Raw genomic sequence first — 10125 nt, forward strand, 5'->3', positions numbered from 1 at the left:
AAGCTCAATCTACGCTATCATCCCACAGAACAGTTTTACAAATTGGACCTTTGGATCCTGCCAAGTTTGGAGTGCAACACGAGAGGCCCTATCAACAGAGGCTACTGACTTTGGCATTCCAGCCGCATGACCCTTGTACTTCACACTATTACATTTCACAAACATTAATTTCTGGAACAAGGTAAAGCAAATTTCCCGCAATACTAACATGGCTGCATGGATGTCCTTTTGCCATTCAAGGCCAATCGTCCATCAGACCTCTGATCCATGAGCGTTTTGCCACAAGGGTATCTGGACCATCGTACACCTTGAAAGCCGTGTTCTGTTTATGGTTCCTTGAAATATGGTAGCTAGTTGTGTACAAGTTTGTGCAGGTGTGTCTGGGCATTTGGTAATCAGCGGAAATGGCAGCTCATCAAAGCCAGTTTCTACACCAGATGAATATCACACGTGAGCAGGCCTGTGCTGAAAGAAGTGGCATGTAAAGTGTGGCCCTGTCATATAGAATCATCGAAACATAGAGTTGGAAGGGGCCATACAGACCACCAATCCAGCTCCCTGCTCAATGCAGGATCAGGGGCTGTGGCTCAGTGGTAGAGCAGCTGCTTGATATGCAGAAGGTCCCAGGTTCAATCCCCAGCATCTCCAGTTAAAGGAACCAGGCAAGTAGGTGATGTGAAAGACCTCTGCCTGAGACCCTGGAGAGCCGCTGCTGGTCTGGGTAGACAATACTGACTTTGATGGGCCAAGGGTCTGATTCAGTATAAGGCAGCTTCATGTGTTCATCCTTGACAAGTGTTCGTCCAGCCTCTGCTTGAAGACTCCCAGTAAGGAGAAGCTCACCACCTCCCTCATCTTGGAGCAAGGAATCTCATCTTGGAGGAAGGAATGCCACAAGTAAGTTTTGTTTGCAAGAAGAATTTTTTCTTTGTCCTTCCAATTTCATAGATTGCAGGGATGGGAGAATTTGTGGAACTGACACGTCTTTCATCAGCTCCCTAACCAAGCGGGGTGCTGTTTCCTGTACCCTCTTCAGCTTCAGGACATCTGTTGTGGCACAAGCCAATCAAAACACACCCTCTGTTCCCAATGTAAGCACACTGCATACTGGTACAATGGCATTTTGAGACCTGCGGGATTGTTTTTCAGTATCTTTCCCAGTGCCGAATTTGTTCTTATACAGTTTCAGCACACTCCCCTGCCAAGGTTAGTGAGCTTTAGAATGTGACCCCCGTGATCTCTCTCCTGGGTGGTTTCAGCCAGTTTAGAACCCATGAACTTAGAAAAGCTTTTTGGTGTGTGTAGATCTGGCTTTCATCATGCGGTGCTTAAAACTTTAATTGTATTGTGGCCATAAAGCCTGTGCGTTGCTTCAGAGAAAGGGGGGGGGGGCGGAGAGGCAAATGAGAAGGCACCAAGAGAAGAGAGACAGGGAGATGGGAAAGAAGGTGAGGGGACAAAGGGATGAATGAGAAAGTGGGGCACAAAAGAGAGAGAAAGAGTAGGAGTTCTCCCAGGTTTTGCTGATTGGGAGCTAACAAGCAGGAGGGGGAAATGGCCACTATACCAGCCAAAATGTTGGCTGCTGACCTCTAGTCAAGTCAGTTAATGGAACTAATGCAAAACCTGCCCTACACAGAATATACATTCAGTTGGCTGTTCTTAATCACTCATGGTGCAAGGAAGTTTGAGAAATGGACTGCACTTTTTAATATCATGGGTGAAAACACAAAATCAGAACACAGTCCCCATGAGACCTTTTATTAGAACCAACCACATGACGTGATAGTGGGCAAACTTTTCAGTTCACTAGACCCCTTCATCAGGCTGGATGTTAACGCTTGTTTTTTAAATGTTTGAACAGCCTAAGGTTGAAAGCCTGTGTTCAATTACTTGAGAGTAAGTCTCACAGAAGTTGGTGAGGTTTAAGTAAACATGCATAAGACCAGACTATAAGGCTGCGATCTTAACTAAGGATTACCTCAGTGGTATTTAGTTTTGTGTAAATACGATTGTGCTCTAAATTTGAAATCCTCCATACAATAAAAATTCTCCATACAATTAATACTGTCGGAGCACCCTAACTTGGGTGTAGGCATGTGCAAAAACAAATTAGATTCTGCTTCTATTTTTATGTCATTTTTAAAGCTTCCGGTGGGATCTTTAACACTGGGATCATCTTAGAAAACCAATCCAATCATAATTTCCATTGGTTTTAATAGGAAATACATTTCTGGGTGTATCATGGACAGAAAATTTAACATTAGCTGCAGAAGATTTTGTTGGGACTATGATCTCAGAAACTGTATCCCATCCCCAAGCAACCCTTCCCTTCCAAATTTCAGGAAGATAGGACAGAAAGGAGATACGAGAAAGCATCCCAGTTCATGAACTGGTGATTCCTCCTTTCCCAGGATTCTCAAGCAGCAGATGGAGTGGAGGGTCGTTTTTTTTTTTTTTTAATGAGCATATAGGGGGAGGGAAGCCAAATCCTGCATTACCCTGTCTCCCCTCTTAATGTTTTATTTTGATTTTAGCATGTCCCCCCCACCCTAGCCTAACTGACTCAAGGTATCAAACAAACAGCACATCATAAGGAGGTGAGATCAGGAGGGGGGAGAGCAGGTTTAACTCCTCCAGCCTGTGTGCTCTGGGCTTGTTTAAAAAAACACACCATACTGTACACTTTGTCAGATTCTTCCCACAGATTCTTAAGATACCATAAGACATTTGAGAGATGTCAGATTCTGAATCAGCAGTTCTCTTGGGCATAGAAATGATTTCATCCTACATCATCGCTGTGTTTCTTGTGACTCTAAAGTGTCTCTTAGATTCGAGTCCAGTAATACCTTAAAGACCAACATGATTTTCTGGGTATCGGCTTCTGAGAGTCAAAGCTCCCTTTGTCAGATCTAGCTGTTCTACTGCAGTCCAGCATGGCTATCCTCTGAAACTAAAGTGTCTGTAATAGTACCTTAATAGAACCCTAAACCTCTGTTTTCATCCTCCATGCCTCACTCTGCAAGGCAAGCAGTGTGCCTATAGAGCTGTTAACACCACCATAGGCCTTCACATAAATATTCTCTCAAATCCCCTCATTACTGCAGCCTCCCAGTTGCACTTGGCTCAGTTTCCTGTGCCTCCAAGGAAACCCCTAATCCCCATGTCTCAGCAGCCACAGCTGTTTATCTTTGTACGGGTAGAGCATATTTCTATTACTCCAAGTCTTTGCAGCTCTGCCTGCCTGCCAGTGCGTGCAAGCAAACCTTCTTCCTCTCTCTCTGCAAGGCAAGCAGACTAGCTGCCTCTTGTGAAGGGTGGCAAGCCATAGCCCCAGCATCCTTCCCATCTGATCCTCTACCCTCCCCCCATATTCAAAGTAGAGGGAATTTGGAGGGACGCCTCTGACCAATCTGCTCTGCTTGCCTGCACAAGCAAAGCCTTGTAGGCACAGCCTCTGAGAATAAAACAGCTTGTGCAAACAGGACCCATGCTTATCTAGAATCAGAAAGTCTTTCTGAATGCTGATACAGTGCAATGAGTGGTGGAAACCTGAAATGCTGGGCATAGAAATGCTAATTGGGATTGGCAGGAAAATCAAATAAATGGTTCTGATCGGATGACATCCCTGAGAGCCATGTCACCCTCTCCCCTCTTCTCCTGCTGCCCAGGAAAATGAAACCAGAGAGCAAGGCACCAGAATGACGATCAGATCAGAAAGCTGCTTATCAGCCCCAAATATCATCAACAATGCTGTTCCCCTTTGGAGAATAGTATTATTTACAGATGGGTACAATGTGGTTCAGATCTTGGTTAGGAGAGATCCAGCTGCTCATCCTTACTTGTTTGCAGGATTGCAAGCTAGAATCTCCAGCAGCTTGATCTGCAGTTGAGTCCAGCTGAGGCATATGAGCTTTAAATGATTTAATCCCAGCAAAGTAAACAAGAGCAAATCAGATCAAACCTAACTATTTCGGCTTAATTGGCCAGAGGGTTGCCCTCGAAGTCAGGGACAGGGCAGCTCTTGGCATCTGATCTTTTTTGTCTGGCAGCTGGCCACTTACTCCCCGACTGCAGTTCAGTTCTGAGGGGACTGCTGACTTTTAAAACGTGAGCTTTTAAACATAATGCTGTGTGCCCTGATCATTGTTCCAGAGACATGATACATGGTAAAAACAGAAGCTAAAGAAATCAGCAAAGTGCTCTGGACATAAATGCCCAGATGCCATTAGCAGTGCTTGGCTCTAGAACTCTTGCAGCAACAATAACCTTACTGAATTAACATTTTCCCCACAGCAGGTCCAGAAGATTGCTTCTGTCTGAGGCTGTGCGCTGCATTTGTCTTTGACACTGCCTAGCAAGGCCAATTGTGCTCCTGCCTAGCACTCAGGGTTGCCAACCTCCAGGCAGAGACCTCCAACTATTACAACTGCTCTCCAGATGACCAAGATCAACTCCCCTGGAGGAAATGGTTGCTTTGGAGGGTGGCTTCTACAGCATTATACCCTGCTGAGGTTCCTTCCCTCTCTAAACCCCACTCTCTCCTGGCTTCACCCCCTAAAATCTCCAGGTATTTCCCAACCCAGAGCCGGCAACCCTACTAGCACTGCAGTTGTAAGATGTTGCAGGGCTCAGGCCTACCTGTAAGACACATCATCTGGGCCAGAAATGGTCCCTTTAAGGCCGCAACACATTTTTACGGCTACCTCTGAGCCCTAAACTTGACAAGAGATCTGTGTGTTTAAAGCAAAGCACTTGGAGAAAATCACTGTGAAGAGGCAAGCAACAGATGGGGGCAAGGATTACCCTCACTTACCCACATTACCTCTTTGATGTCGAGAACCAGCATGGTGTAGCAGTTAGAGTGTTGGACTAGGATCTGGCAGACCCAGGTTCGAATCCCTACTCTGCCATGGAAAGTCTCTGGGTGACCTTGGGCCAGTCACACCCTCTCTCACCCTAACCTAACTCACAGGGCTGTTGTAGAAATAAAATGAAGGAGGGGTGAACAAAGTTGTATTCCCCACTAAGGAAAAAAAAAGGGCATAAATATCTAAATAAGTCAATTGAAAAGTGACATTTGGCTCAAAACTGTTCTGATTGAATGCCATGAAGGCAACTCCAAGCTGCTCTATAAATGGACATACTATGCTGCCTCTCACTGAATTTGACCAAGGAGCAGAGAAGGGGCTTTCCCAATGCCAGCTACCTGAGGTCTTTTTACTGGAGATTCCAGGGAGAGAACCTTCAAAGCATAGCCTCTCCCCTGAATACTATGTCTGTCTTTGCTCTTTAAATAAGATTCCTGACTCCATCTTGGAGTTTGGCTTGGACCCAAGGAGTCTTTTCCAGCTCCGTACAAGCCCTCCTCCTGCCCATTTCAAATCATTACTAAGAAAATCCATAAGACAAGAGAACAGTCTGCTGTTAACTGCATTTTACTATCTACTTAGCTTTGGGGACGAAGATGATCGTATGAGTCAGGTGGACAGTTTAAGAAAGGGATATTCTGTACCTGCGATCACACTATGTATCTTACTGTCACAGCTCAATGATAGGATCTAAATGATAAGAGACCTAGCTACAAAGGCACAGGAGGAAGAGAGATAAAGAGATGCTGCAATTATTTAAAAAATTCTTACATGTGCACCATGATGCCACAACAATCTGCATTACGCCAATAGCAGAGTTAGTCATTTTTGTACTCTTATAACACAATATTGAATGCATTTATAAGTGCAATTTACTTCAGTAGCCCTCACTGCTAGTAAGCATTCTTCGGATCACAGACGTAGAAAGGCTTTATCCACTGATGTCTTGCACTAGCAGGATCCGGAAGGAGGAACAGCTGCTACAATTCTCTACATAAAGATAGCAGCAAATCATGCATTTACATGAAATGCAATGAGCATCCATCAGACCACACAAACGTAATATCCACATTGCCAGGAATTTATCATTCAAATGTTAAAGTTGTGTGTTTTCCACTGTTGTAACCATATTTACAGGTTCAGAAATATACCCCCTCATACAGGTCAAGTTCTCGCATTGCTAAGACCCTTCGGGAGTTAGTGATCCAAGTTAACGAATTGAACAAAACAAAAACATAAAGGAGAGAGTGAAATCGACAGCAAGGGAAATGAAATTCAGCAAAAGCTCCAGTATCTAATGACATATAAGAGCCAGTCAAAACGCTCTATGACAGTGCAAAGACATGACTCCTTTAAATTACAAGGTAGATGAGAGCTCAGCCAGTGACCAATTAAATATCAAGACTTAAAAGGGGCACTTGCCCCACCTGAAAAGGTGAAGAGGCCACCTCCAATTTTTATTCAAAATGTTCAGGATAGGAAGACCAAGTAAATTTCATTGTTTGCATTTTGTAGGATTTATCCACGGCCAGAGCTACTAAAGTCTGTAATTTCATTAGAGATGAGCTTGAATTCTTAAAGATTCTTAATGATACATTTTGATTTGAAAAGTACTTTAGAAAAAGTGTTTTAATACATGCCTGTTATACAAATGGTATACACCTGGAGACATTTCTCACACCCCCATAAATGGTTACGTGTATAGTTTTGCCACGTACATTTTGAAATTTCTTTAAGAAAGAATCTCTGTTTGCTTTCATGATCTATGTATCAAACCATTTGAAAACTCTGGCCTTATCCTGACGTGAGAGCCAACACTCTCACTACTTCAAAGGGAAAAAAGGGTTGGGTCCTTAAATGTTAATCAATTCAGCCATTGCTGAATACACATCGGAACTATTTGCATAGCACAGTTAGACTTACATGTTCAAGCTCTAATATAAAGGAAACTTAAGTCTACATTGCAGAAGATATCTAAGTGGTTTGACTATTCACTGATTTTGGGTTAAGCAGCTGAGTAGACAGCCAGTGTGGTATAGTGTTTAGAGCAGGGGTTCCCAGTGTGGTGCCCATGGGTACCATAGAGCCTGTTGACATCTTTCCTGGTGGCTGCCAAGTGTTTTGTGAAAGTGGGCATGTCCAGGTGGAGCTTTTGCCCAGCAAGGCTTCTGGTTGGCCACTGGATATTTGTTTGGCTGTGCAGATTTTTTTTAATGTTGCTTTGGCAGCAGCTGCCGCCAATACACAAGGATCTTCACAGTGTGACTAAAGGTAAGCTGCGGAAGCCATTTTGTGGCTGCACTCACCACACTGAGTCAAAATTGTAAATGCTCCCACAGGCTCAAAAAGGTTGGGGACTCCTGGGTTCAAGTGTTGCTTTAGGATTGTGAGAGACCTAGGTTCACATTCATACTGAGCTATGGAGCTCTCTGGATAACCTTAAGCCCCAGTCACATCTCTTAGCCTACCTACCTCACAGAACTGTTGTGATAAGACATGGAGGATAACTATGTATGCCATTTGGAGTTCCCTAATGGAAAGGTGGAATAAAAATGGATGAATGGATGGACCGATATTTCCTGGCCCAAATGTAAAACTATGAGATATCTGAATGGTAGAGTAACTGAGGGCAATCAACATTTAGGACAATGTCCAAGCACAACTCAGATTCTTCAGGAGAAAAGTAGCAGAACTGGTCTTAATATGAACTAAAGGTTTTGAGACAGAGTTAAAATGAAGCATTTAGCAAGATCTCAGAATTTGGCTTTTTGAATTGCAAGTAAAAATTGCCTTTGAAATACAGTGTTGAGGGAAACGTTTAAAAAACCTTACATCTCAGGTCATGTTGATTAATTTTAAGGCAAGTCTCAAGTTACCTGGACTGTGCTAGGTTGGATATCTTTATTGAATCAATGTCTTTAGTGTAAGACTGGAAGCTTTCAGGTTACACACACCCCACACATATACAGACATCCCATCTCACAGAATACTCAGCCTAGGGTTGCCAGGATGGGAAATACTTGGAGATTTTGGGGGCAGAGACTGAGGAGGGTGGGGTTTGGAGAGGGGAGGGACTTCAATGCCATAGAGTCCAATTACCAAAGTGGCCACTTTCTCCAGGTGAACTGATCTCTATCAGCTGGAGATCAGTTGTAATAGCAGGAAATCTCCAGCTACCACCTGGTGGTTTGCAACCCTATCTCAGCTCCAGGGCTGGCATCAGCATACTTTGTGGTGGGACAGCTGCTGTGGCCCAGGGTTTCTGGCAGGGCCCACCGCTGCTGATTTTCTTGCCTTTCCTCCACCTGCTTGCTTGCAAGCACTCCACCACCCATGTTCCCAGCATAGTTAGGGAAAGGCCAGGTGGGTGGTGCAGGCATATGTGAACATGGGCAGTGAGAGGCCCACATGAGGGGGTGGGGAAGAATGCCCAGGCATGTGGGTTGGTGCGTGCAAAGGCAGGCACAATCAGAGTAGGGAAGAAGAGCCCTAGGCATTCTCTGCCCAGCCCCCCAAAAAACTGGAACCAGCCCTGTTCAACATGATCCTAATCCTTTGGAAAAGCATACTCCAGTGGTAAACGTGGGTGGGTACAGATGCATATGGAAAGCTAGCAAAACTTGATGGAGCTGCCACCAAATATTTTACCCCATTTAGCTTGGAATATCCATCTCATATTATGGGGCTTCCAGAGAAACACCATTCATTTACACTGAAGATTCTGGTCTGACAAAAAGTAATGTGAGTTTACACAACTCACAACAAATTGCATGTGTTTGATATTGTGAAAGCCTCACAGTGATCCTAAAGGTGTTATAGAGTTCAGTGGAAGAGCCCAGCCCATACATGCCCCCCCCAGCTTGCTCAGATCCACTCCTCTGCCTGGCAAAATTTACCTGTATTTAAGCACCCTTTGAACACCACTACTATAAGGCTGAGAAAGATATCAGACAGGTTGAGTAGGGCAGTTGTTCAGTCATCGGGAGGGTTTGACTGGCGAAAGAATGACCCTCGCAAGCTCAGAGTTACTCATTGCAAAACCATGAACTGTATTTTGTTCAAATGTCCAGTAGCACTTGTGTAGCATTTGCACCACTGGCAGGACTTCTTGGATATTCAATGAGGCTCATGCTTCCACTCAGATTCGGGAACTGCTAATCACATCAATATACTATATGCAGTGATACTGCTTCTTCAGATTAGAATCAATTCATGTCTATAAAAGATGCATGACTGCAGCCAATATTAGTTCACTCGCTCATCATAACGATTACATTCATATCATTAAGTGACCTTAGATTGCCCTTAGTACCATTTGTGGGCTGAAAGCAGATAGCCTGAGCAATAATAAGCTACTCAGAGCTCACACGTGTATATAAAAGTACAAATATTGAGAAAACAGTTCATTTTCCAAGTGGGTGGCAAAATCACCAACTATAATCTTGCAATCGAGGACAAAAGGAAATTGCATATCTGTGTAATATCAATACTGATGTACAGATATCTATACACAGTATAGATCAAAGGTTCAACCTAACAGAACAATAGAACATTTCTAAACACTGTGATGCTGCCAATAAGTGAATAAACTATTTATTTATGATGCACACTATAATTGCATGTCATAATCAATCTGAGGTTTCACTGAATTACTTTATCCTTTAAGTACATAGCTTCTTTTGCAGGGTAGCGAAGGAAGGAAGGAAGGAAGGATGGAAGGAAGGAAGGAAGGAAGGAAAGAGTTCAGTTGCACCATAACAAAATGTAGTGTCATGCATAAAAGATTCCAGAGTAATAGCCTCATTACCAGCACTTGTTTTAAGTACAAGAACAACATAAAGTTCTCACCCAGGATGAAAAGAACATTTAAGATTGGGTGCTCCAAGTTCCAAAGTGAAAAGAGGGACCCAGGAGCTGAAAAGGGCAAGCACTCTTGGTGAGTGTGTGACAACATTGTATGCTGGCAAAATTGGTCTATTCTTTTGGAGCTAAAAAAATCATCTTGCTTAAACCAGATATCCAAATGGTACAAGGTTTGGAAATTTGGTTCAGTAAACACCTTGGGATCTATGCAGTAGATGTATGCACTCACCTGACCATGCTTGTTTGCCTCCTTCAGTTACAAAAACGAGTATCTGGGATTCTGGAAGAACCTGCTTGCCCTGTCCCTATGGGTAGTTTCAGACTGATGTTGCTGATGTTAACAGTATATCCTGGGGCTGTGAGGTCCAGCATTTGCGGCCCACTCATTATG

The sequence above is a fragment of the Euleptes europaea genome, chromosome 11 (assembly GCF_029931775.1).
Source record: "Euleptes europaea isolate rEulEur1 chromosome 11, rEulEur1.hap1, whole genome shotgun sequence".
Taxonomy (NCBI): Eukaryota; Metazoa; Chordata; class Lepidosauria; order Squamata; family Sphaerodactylidae; genus Euleptes; species Euleptes europaea.